Source organism: Schistocerca cancellata, chromosome 5 (assembly GCF_023864275.1).
Source record: "Schistocerca cancellata isolate TAMUIC-IGC-003103 chromosome 5, iqSchCanc2.1, whole genome shotgun sequence".
NCBI lineage: Eukaryota > Metazoa > Arthropoda > Insecta > Orthoptera > Acrididae > Schistocerca > Schistocerca cancellata.
The window spans coordinates 214546706-214563465 of NC_064630.1; positions in this window are offsets into that span (position 1 = coordinate 214546706).

Below are 16760 nucleotides of genomic sequence, written 5' to 3' on the forward strand. Positions count from 1 at the left end.
CCAGAAAGCTCTATGCAACAGAATCTGTAGATCATTTTACCATTTTCATTGCGAAATTACGGCTTATTCATGTCTGGGGTAATAATAGAGGGCTGTTTGCCTGGGTTGTCTGCTAGCGTAGTGAAAGGAAGGTCTGGTTTGTTTTCGGTTCTAATCTCGATGGAGGCAGGTAGAATATCAGTAAAGCAATTTTAAGAAATTCTCGAGCCCTCAATACTTTTTATCGCTACCTTTATTCTGTACTGGCGCCCTGTGCATGTCAATATGACACTCTTGTAGAATTTCATACATGTTAGTGCCTACTTTTTCCGCTTCTGTCAATAATGGAATTGACTTAAGTGTGGCACTGAATGATTTTCAACTGAATTTCGTTAAGAATCTTCACGCATTGCTAAATTTGCACACTTTCATGGTAGGTCAGCAACGGTAATCCAGTAGGACTGGTCTGAACGTTGACACAGACCGTTTCGCGGCCGAAAGCGGATAATATTTTGCTAATTCGTAACGATCCGGCGTTCTTTGTCTTACTAAAACAGTTATGTTATCTCGATAAGTTGAAATTCATTTTTATTGGTACAGTTCATACCAATTAGCGTTTCTTCCTTCATTCTGTCTTATATTTACGTGTTGTATTTAACACAGTAATCAGCATTAATATAGTATTACAAATTATTGAAAACATCCTAAATAAGGTCAGATAGTTGGTCAATTTCACGCCTGTGCATAGTATGTTGGTAGCACTTCGTCGCCTTGCCGGTTATGCTGTGTAGCAGACTTTAAAGCCGTGCGGATCAGCATAACGAAAAGGCGAGGGGTCTCGCTCGTTTTGTCCACGACTGTACGTAGGTTGAAACTCAAATAGTGGCAACACTGCTGCGGAGACACTATGCAATGGAATCTACTGTTGTCGCTGATAGCACACGTTGTTGACACACCTACCTTACTCCGAGCAAATGGACTCGCCCGTCCCACGTCACCGGCGTGCGTTCAATCGAGGAAAACACAGTCACTTGTGCGCGAGCGGTCTAACGTAACGGTGTCACTATGTTTTCGAAACAGGAACAACGGAGTTGGGTCAAGATTGAATGTGCCAGAGGTCGTACTACACGACAGTGACATCACGATTTTCAAGAGGCGTGCTGGGAATCGGCATTGCCGTATAGAACAGTGGTACGTTGGGTAAAAGCCTTCAACGAAGGTCGGCAAACTGTGGCAGATGGCTCAAATGGCTCTGAGCACTATGGGACTTAACATCTGTGGTCATCAGTCCCCTAGAACTTAGAAACCTAACTAACCTAAGGGCATCACACACATCCATGCCCGAGGCAGGATTCGAACCTGCGACCGGAGCGGTCACGCGGTTCCAGACTGAAGCGCCTAGAACAGCACGGCCACACCGGCCGGCTAAACTGTGGCAGACATGCATCGGGCAGGTGGTCTTAGTGTCTCTGAAGAAGAAGTGCATTCTGTAGCCGCGTTAATGGACAGTAATGACGCCATACGATTCGTGAGTACCTCCACGAAACCGGATTAGCGCATACGACTGTGCTTCGAGTCCTGAAGGAACGCCTGTGCATGGAAAAAATTGCATCACGATAGGTTCCGAATGACTTGACGGAAATGCAGAAATGGATGCATGGTGATAATAAGTCTCGCAATTATCTGTGTAAAAACATACAAAATGAAATAGTTCACACTCTCCAACAAAAATTAAAAACAAAGTATTGCCTCTATTTGAGATCTGCTAAATATTATAGTTAAATTCTGGACTGTACTCCAGATATTTCTAGTGTTGAGCAAATGACAATGATAGTGCATTTTGTGAATGTGACTTCTACTGATCTTGACACGTGTGACGCAAATATTAGTGAACATTTTCTTGAACTTGTACCTGGAAGAGGTACATCTGGTTTGGGGCTTACAGGGTATTCTTAAAACAGACAAAATAAACATCTTTGGAAGACATGAGGGGTCAGGGCTATGATAACAGTTCTAACATGAAAGGCAAGAAGTACGAATGCAAAAAGAGGATTTTAGAATAAATCCTAAGCCACATTATATTTCCTGAAGTACTGATTCCTTAAATGTAGTCGTGAATGATGTTGCAAAGGCATCAGAATACGCAGTTTCATTCTTTTGTTTGGTGAGAAAAATTCATGATTTCTTTTCTGCGTCTACGCGGCGCTGGGCGGTCCTGAGTGATGATATATCTACCCTAATTTTGAAGCCACTAAGTACGACAAGATGGGAAATTAGGATCGATCAATCGCTCCTCTCACCTATAACAAAGGGGAGGTCTATGATGCCCTAATTGAAATAAGCGAATACGAAAATACAGACAGAATGGTTGCACATCAGGCTTGCAGTTTGGCAAACCTTATTCATGATTTTACGTTCTTTTTTCAGTTGGAACATGGTATAATGTATTACTCCATATCAATGTTGTTATAGAACACCTACAAAATATTACCACAGATGTATCTAAAGCTGTTGATTTACTGGAAAAGATGACAGAGCATTGCAAAAACTGTAGGGAGGACTCCAAATCCCAAGATTTTCGGTACAACGCAGATACGAAAGCGAAGGAAGATGAAACAGTTGCAATATGAGGGAGAAGGTGAGAAAATTGAAGATCCAGAATTGCAGTACAAACTAGATTTCTATTCTAAAGTACTGGATGTTATAATATGCGCTCTCAGTGAGAGATTTCAACAGCTCAAAAGGCACAGTGAGCTTTTTATTTTTGGTATGACATTAGAAAAATTAAGGACATGTCACCCGTCATTCTATGTTAAAAGGGTTCCAAGCTGTGCGATAGTTTTGGCCACTGACAGGCTAAGGACATCAGCCTTATCGATTTTAAAGATGAACTTAAAATAGTGTCAACGATAGTTAAGGTAGGTAGGTCAAGGTTGGTAGAACGCAAATCTAAACGTTGAAACTCAAACAAGAAAATGGCTTTGCACCCAACGCAACTGGTGACAGTGGCATGTGGAGAACGAAGCTTTTCGAAGGTTAAACTCATAAAAACATACCTGAGATCAACAATGGGCTAGCATGACTGAGTGGACTGGCAACGGTATCGACTGAACATGAGCTAGCTGAAGCTTTTGGATTTGAACGACGTCATACAGGAGTTCGGTGGTGCAAAAGCAAGAAAAATATTTGTCGTAGAAGGTAAGTGATTCACACACGTTTTTCATTAATTTTAGGTTTGATTGATTTATGTCTGTCATAATTCTTCAGTCATTTCCATAATGTAGATTTGTTGTAGGGTATTCCTGCATTTATTTTGTCTAATGGCGTAAAAAGTTGACAAATGTCATCTGCCTGTGCAGTCCGATTTTTGGAGGTTTCACATACTACAGCCCCTTAATTTTTATTGTCCCCTAAGTTATTTTTAAATCGATTAATAATTGGTATAGATATTGACAATAGCAACAGTAGATTATATCGAATATGAATATTTATCTTTCGATGTCCCGGCATTAGTTCAGTGCGCAGAGAATAGATGTACTTTTCTTTCTTTGTCTTAATTATGTGCTGTGACGAATGTGTGCCGCATGTGAAGATGAACGTGTCTGCACAAAGTGCTTTCAGGAACCTGTGATTTACACAACAATACTTAACCGGTAAAACCATCATCCTCTGCTCAAGGAACTACAAAAAGTGAACAGACTTTAGTTTTATGCTCTGCCGGTTTCAAATTAATCTTGGTAGATTCCATCCTTCTAGATTTCTGAAAGCAGTCGACTCACTACTTTTCCTTTTTTTGGAGGGTGGAGGAAGGAAAGGGTCATTGTTCTGAATGGTTTGATGCAACCCGCCACGAACTTCTCTCTTGTGCCAACCTTATCATCTCAGAGTATTTCCGGCCGGGGTGGACGAGCGGTTCTAGGCGCTACGGTCTGGAACCGCGTGACCGCTATGGTCGCAGGTTCGAATCCTGCCTCGGGCATGGATGTGTGCGATGTCCTTAGATTAGTTAGGTTTAAGTAGTTCTAAGTTCTAGGGGACTGATGACCTCAGATGTTAAGTCACATAGTTCAAATGGTTCAAATGGCTCTGAGCACTATGGGACTTAACATCGGAGGTCATCAGTCCCCTAGAACTTAGAACTACTTAAACCTAACTAACCTAAGGACATCACACACATCCATGCCCGAGGCAGGATTCGAACCTGCGACCGTAGTGGTCGCGCGGTTCCAGACTGTAGAGCCTAGAACCGCTTGGCCACCCCGGCCGGCTAAGTCGCATAGTGCTCAGAGCCATTTGAACCAATCTCAGCGTAGCAGTCGCTACCTGCGCCCTCAGTTATTTGCTTGATATATTCCAATTCTGTATACCTCTACAGTTTTTACTTCCTTAACTCACTAATACCATGGAAGTTATTCCCTGTTGTCGTAACAGTTGTCCTGAATTCTGTCCCTTCTTGTTGTCAGTGTTTTCTATATATTACTTTCATCGAAGATTGTACGGAGAACCTTCTCATTCCTTACCTTAACAGCCCACCTGATTTTCAACATTCTTCATGGCAGCCACATCTCTCATATGCTTCGATTCTCTTCTGTTCCGGTTTTCCCACGGTCCATGTTTCACTACTATACAATACCCCCCATGAACCATGGACCTTGCCGTTGGTGGGGAGGCTTGCGTGCCTCAGCGATACAGATGGCCGTACCGTAGGTGCAACCACAACGGAGGGGTATCTGTTGAGAGGCCAGATAAACATGTGGTTCCTGAAGAGGGGCAGCAGCCTTTTCAGTAGTTGCAGGGGCAACAGTCTGGATGATTGACTGATCTGGCCTTGTAACATTAACCAAAACGGCCTTGCTGTGCTGGTACTGCGAACGACTGAAAGCAAGGGGAAACTACAGCCATAATATTTGCCGAGGACATGCAGCTTATAAAATAAATAAAATAAAAAATATTATTTAATTATTAATTATTCTATCTGTATGATGGTGATTGTGATTGTAATTGTAATAAATATTTGCTTATCTGGAACGTGGACGTTTAATTATTCGGTATCAGACGCTTGACAATGGCTTTCTCATAAAGGCAATGTTACTCGTTGTTGACCGTGAAATAAAACTGAAATAATCGGACTTCGTAAATAAATCGTTTCCAAAGACTGCTGCGGTAGGTGCGGACTCATAATCTAAATCTCAATATTTCAATAGTTTGCCAGCCATGCCAATACGTCGTACAGAGGTGATTGTCTACTAAACATAAAAAAGTTACACAGTTAGTTAAATCAAATATATTCAATGAATAAGCCTACAGTTCATAATCCTACTTACTTTTATAAATGTAAATTCTTTACAGGATCGAGTGCCTAGTCTGGTTGCAACTCGCAGTATTCTTCTATAACATGAAATATGGCGGTGTGCCAGACAATAGAATAAAATACGTGCTTCTCGCACCACTTCTACCAGAGCTCTCTCTTTTCTTAATCAAACATAAGAGTAACGTAATTGTGCTTTTGTTTTATCAGCGACACAGCGCTGCAGTTGTGTGCCATAGGCTTTATTTATTTGTCACTGATTATTTATTTAATTAATATTTCGCGTTTCCGAGGAAACTCACGCTCGGCATGCAAATGTGCCTTTATATTGCCCCCTGAATTGCGAGGCGAAAGGACACACCTGCAGGCGAGCAATTCACCTAAAGGCACAAGAAAATCTAAGTTATCTACAACTATTTACATGACCTACATTATACACATTATATACAAAATTTGAATGACGCGGGTGCACCGTAAAAGTTCTTATGTTGGCAGATACAGTGCGCGCATGCGCAGAAGCGTCTGCGTGACTCCGGCACTGCCGTTATATCGTACAGTTAGATCACGCGGCACAGTATTGCAGTTCATATTGTTTGTGTGCGCGCGTTTCTCAGTCGTTGCACAAAGAAAATATTCAACCAAGATTACATATGAAGACTACATTCTATGACAGGTAACTTAGTTTTAAATTTACAATATTTGTTATAACACAATACAACTTAGATTGTTGAATGTTCTTAGTTACATAGTATTGTTTTGAAATACTTCAAAGAAAAATGTCCGTATGTTTCAGGTGCGTTGACCTATACACATCGTGTCGTTATTACAGTTCATATTCATCTGCTGCACAATAATTTTTTAGAGGTTAGTATCGTCGTGGTAAAGTTTTTTTGATCACAGTAACATTGTTGTATAACAACGTGATTAATACATAAGCGTGTCCATTTCCCATTTCCATTATAGTCGTTGTGATGCAGTTCGTTGTGACTAAAAGCATTGCTTATTACAGATCAGACATGACCCGTCGAGTAATTGGTCCACGTGCAGTTCGTTTTTTACAATCCGTGGAAGCTTGGTTGCAGAACCTCGGACGGCACATAGCTGGCGTCGATCCTTGGACAGTCCAGGTAAGAGTGTCCGTCACATTTCGAGAACATTTCATTCCCTGAAGTTCCAACCAAAATTCTTCCACCCGTCGTGTTGTTTTCTGGACAGGCACTTTGTGTCCATTAAATCCAGTTAACATCTTGAAGTTAGGTACTGTAGTAATGTCACTAGACGATGCACGAATTATGCCCTTCACATTTTCAGTTTTTTTTGCTGAATATAGCTCACCTAAATGTTCGTAGTTATTAATCAAAGAAATCATTCATCGCGTTTACATAGATACGCTGCATAATGAATGGCATTAACCGTTTCTTTCACATAGGTTTCTGCATAGTTGCAGAGTTAGTAATGTTCGTTAATGTCCGTGAACAGAGGTTCACTATGCAATGTCTTTTTGGCACTCGTTTTGTTCAAATTTTTTACATAGTAACAGTTACATGATACATCAGTTAAAAAAATAAGTAATTATACATACACACGTCACATATTTTCTTAGCATAAACATAATACAGTTCCACATAAACATGTTTGCATCATCATTATATAGCTATAGGTTATTACATTGTGTCACGTGATGTCATCTGAAATTAAGATAGGTTAGACACAACATTCATTACATCAGTAGGCAAGACCAGGCGTTTTCACTACTCAATAATATTCAAAATAGTAAGAGAGAGAAAATGTTCGATTCCTCGCGTTTTGTGCGTGTGTGTAGAGTGTCTGTGTGGCCTTGACTACTGATAGATGATTTTTGTGTTGAGAGATGTGCGTCTAATCTATTTCTCAAAGTAAAAGATCGCTTCACAGATGACGTCTGTCGGTTCGTCAGATGTCATACCAAGTCAGTGGTACCTACAATAACAAATGTTCCGTGAAAAATTAATATATCATTCACTGCTACGTAATCATAAATTTTATTTTGATATTCCGTCTTCCAGGTGGTGGCGCGCACTGAAAGAAGAGTTCTTCTGCCTTCAACTGCGATTCTGGAACCGCTGAAATGAAAATTTCTACACTACTTATTATCTGTGTTGTAACAACAGAGTTTTTCGAGTTGCTTAGCAATATTTTGATGGGTATGACTTTGACATTATTCAGCATGAAATGCTCTAAGATCTCGGTGTGCGTATTTTTCTAAAATTCTTTGAAGTGTGTCAACGTGTTCCTTCCAAGACTGTGTAGCTATCAGTATATCATCTACATAGTGTGTGACTGTCTCAACTAAATCATCGCCAAGCACGGTATCCAGGGCTGTAATGAATACCCCAGAGCTGACATTCAGTCCGAAAGGAAGAACACAAAACTGATAGGTTCGCCCCCCGAACATAAATGCAGTATATTTCCGTGAATCAGGAGTGATACCCACCTGCCAAAACGAATTAGCGAGATCTATTGTGGAAAAATATTTTGCATCTAGAAATTTCTGTAATTGCTCTTCTAAATTTTCGGGTTTTGTGTGAACCGGTAAAATTATTTCATTAATTGCTCGTGCGTCTAACACTAACCTAATGCTTCCATTTAATTTTTTGACAACAAGTAGAGGACTACAATAAGGTGAGGTGGATGGTTCAATGACCTTCCAGTCTAACATTTGTTTTAATTCTTGCCACACAGCAGGTCGTTGAGATAACGGTACGTTATATGTCTTGTGGTAGAAGATCTTGTGAGGCTTAACTTCAATCTTGTATACATATGTGTTGATAACACCTAATCGTTTGGTAAAAACTTGTAAATATTTGGATAACACTTCCTGTAGTTTTATACGTTCATGTACACTGAGAGCTGTAGCTTCACTTATCTTATGATCAAGCAATGTTTTCAAGTCCATTAGCTCTGTGTCAGATGAGTGTGTTTGCATATCTTGAATGTCATTGTCAAGTACTAACTGAACCTTGTACCCTGTACAGTGTTTGTCATGCTTTAGAGTTCTCCTGTCCAAATCAATAATAATTACACTGCCTTTATCACTTAAAATACATTTACCTTTGGAGAAGTCTATAATAGAGTCCTTCTCGCTCATAATATCTATTCCTAATATGCAATTTGTCGCAAGGTTTTGTACAACCAGGAATGGCCATTGTACGGTTCCATTACCTATTTTAATGTTTACAAAAACTTGCTTCGTAGCCCTACATGACTTATTACCTAGTGCAGTAGTTATTTTACAGTTTTGGGCAGGAAACTCAGGCACAGGTTCCAATTCACTCATCTTTTTATAGAGATTAAAAGACAAAACGCTCACAGCTGCACCTGTATCTAGGATAATAGTAGTTGGAATCCCACCTACTACACCAGTAGTAGATGCTAAAACAATTTCATTTGTGTTTGAACGACATTGTGTACTGTCTTGTAAAAGTTCATCTGATATATTCTCATTGTGGTTGTATCTTATAAATAAAACAGGTAGTTTTTGTTTAGTATTATTAGGCATATCAATATTTTGTTGTTCAATTGTGGTGTCAAATAACTGATTAACATTGAAGTCGCCCCCCAAGAATTCTTCAGCCACGACCTGGGGCATAGAAGTGACTGTTTCTAGTTTGTCGGATTAGCATTTGTACTAGGTACTAACACAGATTGAGGTTGTGCATCAGGTGTCATTTCTATTATATTCACATTCGGATATCGCCTATTATGATCTCCAAACTTTTGCGGTTGTTGTTGCTGTTGCGCATTATAACTTACCTGTCGGTCGTAAGGTATGCTCCAATTTTGTCCTGGTGGCTGCTGTGGTAAGGCAGAGTTTGAATGGAAGTACTGATCGTTACGAGTCCAACCTTGATGCCGTTTCTATTTCTATTTCTGTTTGTGTTTTTGTTGTTGCCTTTGTATCCGTTGTTACCGTTGTAGTTATTACAGCGGTGCCTTTTGTATGGATTGCCGCATGAAGTGTTATTACTGTTGTAACTATTGTTTGTATTGGAATATGCGTGTTGATTTTGATTTTCGTATTGAAACGGCATGTGAGTTTGCTGTTTTTGCTGTACCGCGTATCCAACTGTGGGCGCGCCAGAATTGAGTTGGCAAGCCTGCATGTTTTGCATACCACTAGTGTAAACATTGTGGCTGCTGTTTTGCCGCGCGAAGCGCTGATCTTCAAGTAACATGTCAACCGAATCTAAGGCTGTTAAAAAATAATCTGAATCGTCATCCGGGATATGTAGGAGTTTTTCTTTAATGTTGAAAGGCAATTTGGCCTTCAACGCACGGAGTATATCACGCGTTGCGACTGGTTCGTCTAAAAAGTGTCCCATGTTCAAGTATTTTTCAAAATATCTGCGTAAGTTGCCATTTTTACTGTTAAAAGTTTCAGGTTCTAAAATTTGTCTTCTGAGTCGCTCCTGGACGGATTGCGACCAGAATTTGTTCAGAAAAGCACGCTCAAACTCACTGTACGTGGTACATACGTCAGCTTGACTGTATGCCCAGACAGCTGCATCGCCTTGGATGTAACCGACAATATATGAAATCTTTTTCCGGTCACTCCAAGTGCGTGGAAATGCGTTACTAAAAGATTTAAGAAAAATCACCGGATGAATGGTTCGTTTTTCTGGGATAAAAATCTGAAATTGCCTGTGTTTCATTAAGCTTTCTTCTTCCTTCGTATTGTGATATGGATTTATTCCACTGTAATTACTGGTATGTTCAGCTGGCGAGTAATTACGATAATGTTGCTGTGGTTTACCATGATAATAGCTTGTGTTTGTGTTTGCACATCGTGGTATGTGTTGTAGTCGTGGTGTGTTTTGTTCTTGTGTGTTTGTCGTGTGCGGTATGTGTGTGTCATACTCGAATGTATATTGGTTTCTGAACTGTGCATTTTGACTGATATTTTCGTTACATTCAGACTGTGGTCGATCGGTGAATTGTCTCATGGGTGCAGTGACGGATTGTACTGCGTCACTGATCAGCTGTTTGTTATTAGTAATGTATTGAGCTACGGAGTCGTGCACAATTGTTGGTAAATTTTCACGTAAGCATCTATCAAAATGTTTGTCTTTGTTCACTACCCAATCATGAAATTCTTTATTAATATTTTGAAAATGAGCTGTGGCATCAGATTGTAAGATGTCAGTCAGGTGTTGTTCAACATTGTCAAATTTATTCTGTACGTCAGTAATTCGTTTTTCAAGGTTGTCATGTGCTGAAGGATATGTTTGAATTTGTTCAGTAAGAACTTCACACGTGACATTAAGGTTTTTTACTTGTGTCTGTAAAAGTGCTACGTCAGTTGTAGTCTTTTCTTGTCTCGTATTAAGCTGGGAAAATTTAGTACTGAGTTCAGTCATCTGTTTGGTCAGTGTGGCCTCTATAAGTTCCACACGTTTACATAAAGTGTCATTACCTGTCTTGAGTGCTATGAGGTCAGATTTAATTGCGTCATTTTGTGTCTGTAAGGTTGCCATGTTTTCGGCGTTCTGTTTCATTAGCATTTGTAACATGTCGGCAATGTTTACTGTTTGCAAGGTCTGTGCCCCCGTCGCGTCATTAGACGTGACGTCATGCATCAACATGGGCTCTGACTGAGACTTTGAAATTTTTGTAGTGGACGGCCTATTGCCAAAATTTCCGTCAACACTTGCGTCACTGTTTGATAAATCGTCACTACCGGTTGCTGTCGTAAAGTCATTTTCTAACATTTGTCTCACGTCCGAGTCGGATTGTGTCTGAATAGTACGTCTTTGCTGTTCCATTTTTGCGTATTGATTTCTAGTTATTACCATGCCACACGTGATATATGTTTCAAGAAAATATTTGACACTGATTTTAAAATAAAATGCAGTTGAGCATGAATCGCTCGTAGCAACAATGGCTGTCTGTTAATTTAAAAATATAAACTGAATTTGAGATTATTGGTAATGGCTGCTGTCCATGTTACTACGTATCGTACAGAAGTCGGCCAAATTGTACTCTCATGTATTGGTATTGTTGCATACGTTATTGTTTAAGGAAAAGTACTGAGAATGAAATTTATCACTGAAAACTGTTATGCACGAAAGAAACACTACAGAATCTACTGAAAAGCTAATACACTGAATTATACGTCTGGTCAAGCCTGCTAATGCAAAGATGCTGCGTCTTACCTTATTTTGCTGGAAGTTTCATTGCGTCTTCCCGCAAAATTTTAGAATTGGAAAATATCTTCAGATTTTTTGTTATCTCTCATACATTCACGTCCAGGTCCAGAAAGTTGATTTTTCACATGAAACAAAGAGAACAATGTAACAAATGACAAAATAACAAGTCCGACACGCAGTCGACAATATAAAATAAATAAAATATAAAAATATTATTTAATTATTAATTATTCTATCTGTATGATGGTGATTGTGATTGTAATTGTAATAAATATTTGCTTATCTGGAACGTGGACGTTTAATTATTCGGTATCAGACGCTTGACAATGGCTTTCTCATAAAGGCAATGTTACTCGTTGTTGACCGTGAAATAAAACTGAAATAATCGGACTTCGTAAATAAATCGTTTCCAAAGACTGCTGCGGTAGGTGCGGACTCATAATCTAAATCTCAATATTTCAATAGTTTGCCAGCCATGCCAATACGTCGTACAGAGGTGATTGTCTACTAAACATAAAAAAGTTACACAGTTAGTTAAATCAAATATATTCAATGAATAAGCCTACAGTTCATAATCCTACTTACTTTTATAAATGTAAATTCTTTACAGGATCGAGTGCCTAGTCTGGTTGCAACTCGCAGTATTCTTCTATAACATGAAATATGGCGGTGTGCCAGACAATAGAATAAAATACGTGCTTCTCGCACCACTTCTACCAGAGCTCTCTCTTTTCTTAATCAAACATAAGAGTAACGTAATTGTGCTTTTGTTTTATCAGCGACACAGCGCTGCAGTTGTGTGCCATAGGCTTTATTTATTTGTCACTGATTATTTATTTAATTAATATTTCGCGTTTCCGAGGAAACTCACGCTCGGCATGCAAATGTGCCTTTATAAGCTCTACTGTATGATTAAATGATGATGGCGTCCTCTTGGGTAAAATATTCCGGAGGTAAAATAGTCCCCCATTCGGATCTCCGGGCGGGGACTACTCAGGAGGACGTCGTTATCAGGAGAAAGAAAACTGGCGTTCTACGGATCGGAGCGTGGAATGTCAGATCCCTTAATCGAGCAGGTAGGTTAGAAAAATTAAAAAGGGAAATGGATAGGTTAAAGTTAGATATTGTGGGAATTAGTGAAGTTCGGTGGCAGGAGGAACAAGACTTTTGGTCAGGTGATTACGGGGTTATAAATACAAAATCAAATAGGGGTAATGCAGGAGTAGGTTTAATAATGAATAAAAAAATAGGAGTGCGGGTTAGCTACTACAAACAGCATAGTGAACGCATTATTGTGGCCAAGATAGACACAAAGCCCATGCCTACTACAGTAGTACAAGTTTATATGCCAACTACCTCTGCAGATGATGAAGAAATAGATGAAATGTATGACGAGATAAAAGAAATTATTCAGGTAGTGAAGGGAGACGAAAATTTAATAGTCATGGGTGACTGGAATTCGTCAGTAGGAAAAGGGAGAGAAGGAAACATAGTAGGTGAATATGGATTGGGGGGGAAGGAATGAAAGAGGAAGCCGCCTTGTAGAATTTTGCACAGAGCATAACTTAATCATAGCCAACACTTGGTTCAAGAATCATAAAAGAAGGTTGTATACCTGGAAGAATCCCAGAGATACTAAAAGGTATCAGATAGATTATATAATGGTAAGACAGAGATTTAGGAACCAGAATTTAAATTGTAAGACATTTCCAGGGGCAGATGTGGACTCTGACCACAATCTATTGGTTATGGACTGCAGATTGAAACTGAAGAAACTGCAAAAAGGTGGGAATTTAAGGAGATGGGACCTGGATAAACTGAAAGAACCAGAGGTTGTAGAGAGTTTCAGGGAGAGCATATGGGAACAATTGACAGGAATGGGGGAAAGAAATACAGTAGAAGAAGAATGGGTAGCTCTGAGGGATGAAGTAGTGAAGGCAGCAGAGGATCAAGTAGGTAATAAGACGAGGGCTAATAGAAATCCTTGGGTAACAGAAGAAATATTGAATTTAATTGATGAAAGGAGAAAATATAAAAATGCAGTAAATGAAGCAGGCAAAAAGGAATACAAACGTCTCAAAAATGATATCGACAGCAAGTGCAAAATGGCTAAGCAGGGATGGCTAGAGGACAAATGTAAGGATGTAGAGGCTTGTCTCACTAGGGGTAAGATAGATACTGCCTACAGGAAAATTAAAGAAACCTTTGGAGAGAAGAGAACCACTTGTATGAATATCAAGAGCTTAGATGGCAACCCAGTTCTAAGCAAAGAAGGGAAGGCAGAAAGGTGGAAGGAGAATATAGAGGGTTTATACAAGGGCGATGTACTTGAGGACAATATTATGGAAATGGAAGAGGATGTAGATGAAGACGAAATGGGAGATAAGATACTGCGTGAAGAGTTTGACAGAGCACTGAAAGACCTGAGTCGAAACAAGGCCCCGGGAGTAGACAACATTCCATTAGAACTACTGATGGCCTCGGGAGAGCCAGTCATGACAAAACTCTACCATCTGGTGAGCACGATGTATGAGACAGGCGAAATACCCTCAGACTTAAAGAAGAATATAATAATTCCAATCCCAAAGAAAGCAGGTGTTGACAAATGTGAAAATTACCGAACTATCAGTTAATAAGTCACAGCTGCAAAATACTAACGCGAATTCTTTACAGACGAATGGAAAAACTGGTAGAAGCCGACCTCGGGGAAGATCAGTTTGGATTCCGTAGAAATGTTGGAACACGTGAGGCAATACTGACCCTACGACTTAGAAGAAAGATTAAGGAAAGGCAAACCTACGTTTCTAGCATTTGTAGACTTAGAGAAAGCTTTTGACAATGTTAACTGGAATACTCTCTTTCAAATTCTGAAGGTGGCAGGAGTAAAATACAGGGAGCGACAGGCTATTTACAGTTTGTACAGAAACCAGATGGCAGTTATAAGAGTCGAGGGGCATGAAAGGGAAGCAGTGGTTGGGAAAGGAGTAAGACAGGGTTGTAGCCTCTCCCCGATGTTATTCAATCTGTATATTGAGCAAGCAGTAAAGGAAACAAAAGAAAAATTCGGAGTATGTATTAAAATTCATGGAGAAGAAGTAAAAACTTTGAGGTTCGCCGATGACATTGTAATTCTGTCAGAGACAGCAAAGGACTTGGAAGAGCAGTTGAACGGAATGGACAGTGTCTTGAAAGGAGGATATAAGATGAACATCAACAAAAGCAAAACGAGGATAATGGAATGTAGTCAAATTAAGTCGGGTGATGCTGAGGGTATTAGATTAGGAAATGAGACACTTAAAGTAGTAAAGGAGTTTTGCTATTTAGGGAGTAAAATAACCGATGATGGTCGAAGTAGAGAGGATATAAAATGTAGACTGGCAATGGCAAGGAAAGCGTTTCTCAAGAAGAGTGTTAACATCGAGTATAGATTTAAGTGTCAGGAAGTCGTTTCTGAAAGTATTTGTATGGAGCGTAGCCATGTATGGAAGTGAAACATGGACGATAACTAGTTTGGACAAGAAGAGAATAGAAGCTTTCGAAATGTGGTGCTACAGAAGAATGCTGAAGATAAGGTGGGTAGATCACGTAACTAATGAGGTGGTATTGAATAGGATTGGGGAGAAGAGAAGTTTGTGTCACAACTTGACCAGAAGAAGGGATCGGTTGGTAGGACATGTTTTGAGACATCAAGGGATCACAAATTTAGCATTGGAGGGCAGTGTGGAGGGTAAAATTCGTAGAGGGAGACCAAGAGATGAATACACTAAGCAGATTCAGAAGGATGTAGGTTGTAGTAGATACTGGGAGATGAAGAAGCTTGCACAGGATAGAGTAGCATGGAGAGCTGTATCAAACCAGTCTCAGGACTGATGACCACAACAACAACAACACAATGCTGTGCTCCAAACATACATCGTCAGAAATTTCTTCCTCATATTAATGCCTTTGTTTGACAAAAATAGACTCCTCTTGGCTATGAATGCCCTTTTACCAGTGCTAGACTGTCCTCCTTGCTCTCTCCCTCACGGGTTACTTCGCTGCATAGGTAGCAGAATTCCTTAACTTCGTCTACTTCTTCTAATTCCGATGTTAAGTTTCTCGCTGTTCTCGCCAAATCAGAGTACTGCTCCGGCGTTTGGATTCCTTATCCAGCAGACATAGCAGAAGACAACGGGCGACCTCGGAGACGCATTGCTAGGATCGTAAGAGGTCATTTTAGCCGTACGATGGCGTAATAGACTTTCTATAGGAAAAAGACGACCTAATTCTAGCAACACGTGCAAAGCTGACGCTGTTGTACGCAAGAAATACGAATAGAAATGCTTGTGTCATAGTTAAGGAACGGAACATGGTCAGAAAAGATCAAACAAGCTAGAAAGGCATAATCTTGATTATTAACCGCCACTTCCACAGTTTGTTCAATATGACACTGGGAGACGCCGACGACGTGCTCAACAGTTGCTCGCAGCAGTTCCGGGGGAATCTGAGCAACGTGTTCTGTCTACTGCTCTTCAGATCAGGTAGAGACAGACACACCCCGGCAAACGCTTTCTTTTAGATATTCCGAGAACTAAAAGTCACTTGGATTCAGATCAGGTGATATTGCAGGCAATGCATCTGGAAACCACAGGAGATAACACGTTCGTGAAAGCTTTGCATTAAGCAGGTATCTTACTGGGCGAGCGACATGAGATGAAAAGCGTTTTGCACACAGTTGCGCTCCTCCAAAGCAGGAATCATAAACCGTACAAGGAGGTCTCGATAACGTGCAGGCGTCACGGTACACCTGACAGGCCCCTTGGTATATTCTCTTCAAACAAGAACGGACAGGGAATGAAGGTGCTCTTGAATGTGCATCACACAGTCACGTACGGTGCGTAAAGTGGCTCTTCGTGCACAACACGCTGTTTAACAGTACCGAAAATTCAGCAGTTCTGTGTATTCACTGCACCTTGTATTGTAAAATCTGCCTCGTCACTCCATACAATGTTTCCCGGCCACTTGTCATCAACTTCGATCAGTGCCAGAACCCGCACCGGCCGCTGTGGACGAGCGGTTCTAGGCGCTTCAGTCCGGAACCGAGCTGCTGCTACGGTGGCAGGTTCGAATCCTGCCTCGGGTACGGATGTGTGTGATGTTCTTAGGTTAGTTAGGTTTAATAAATTCTGAGCCTAGGGGACTGATGACCTCAGATGTTAAGTCCCACAGTGCTTAGAGCCATTTGAACCATTTTGAACCAGAACCCGAAGAGCAAACAGAACGTTACTGTGGATAGCGAGCTGTCAGTT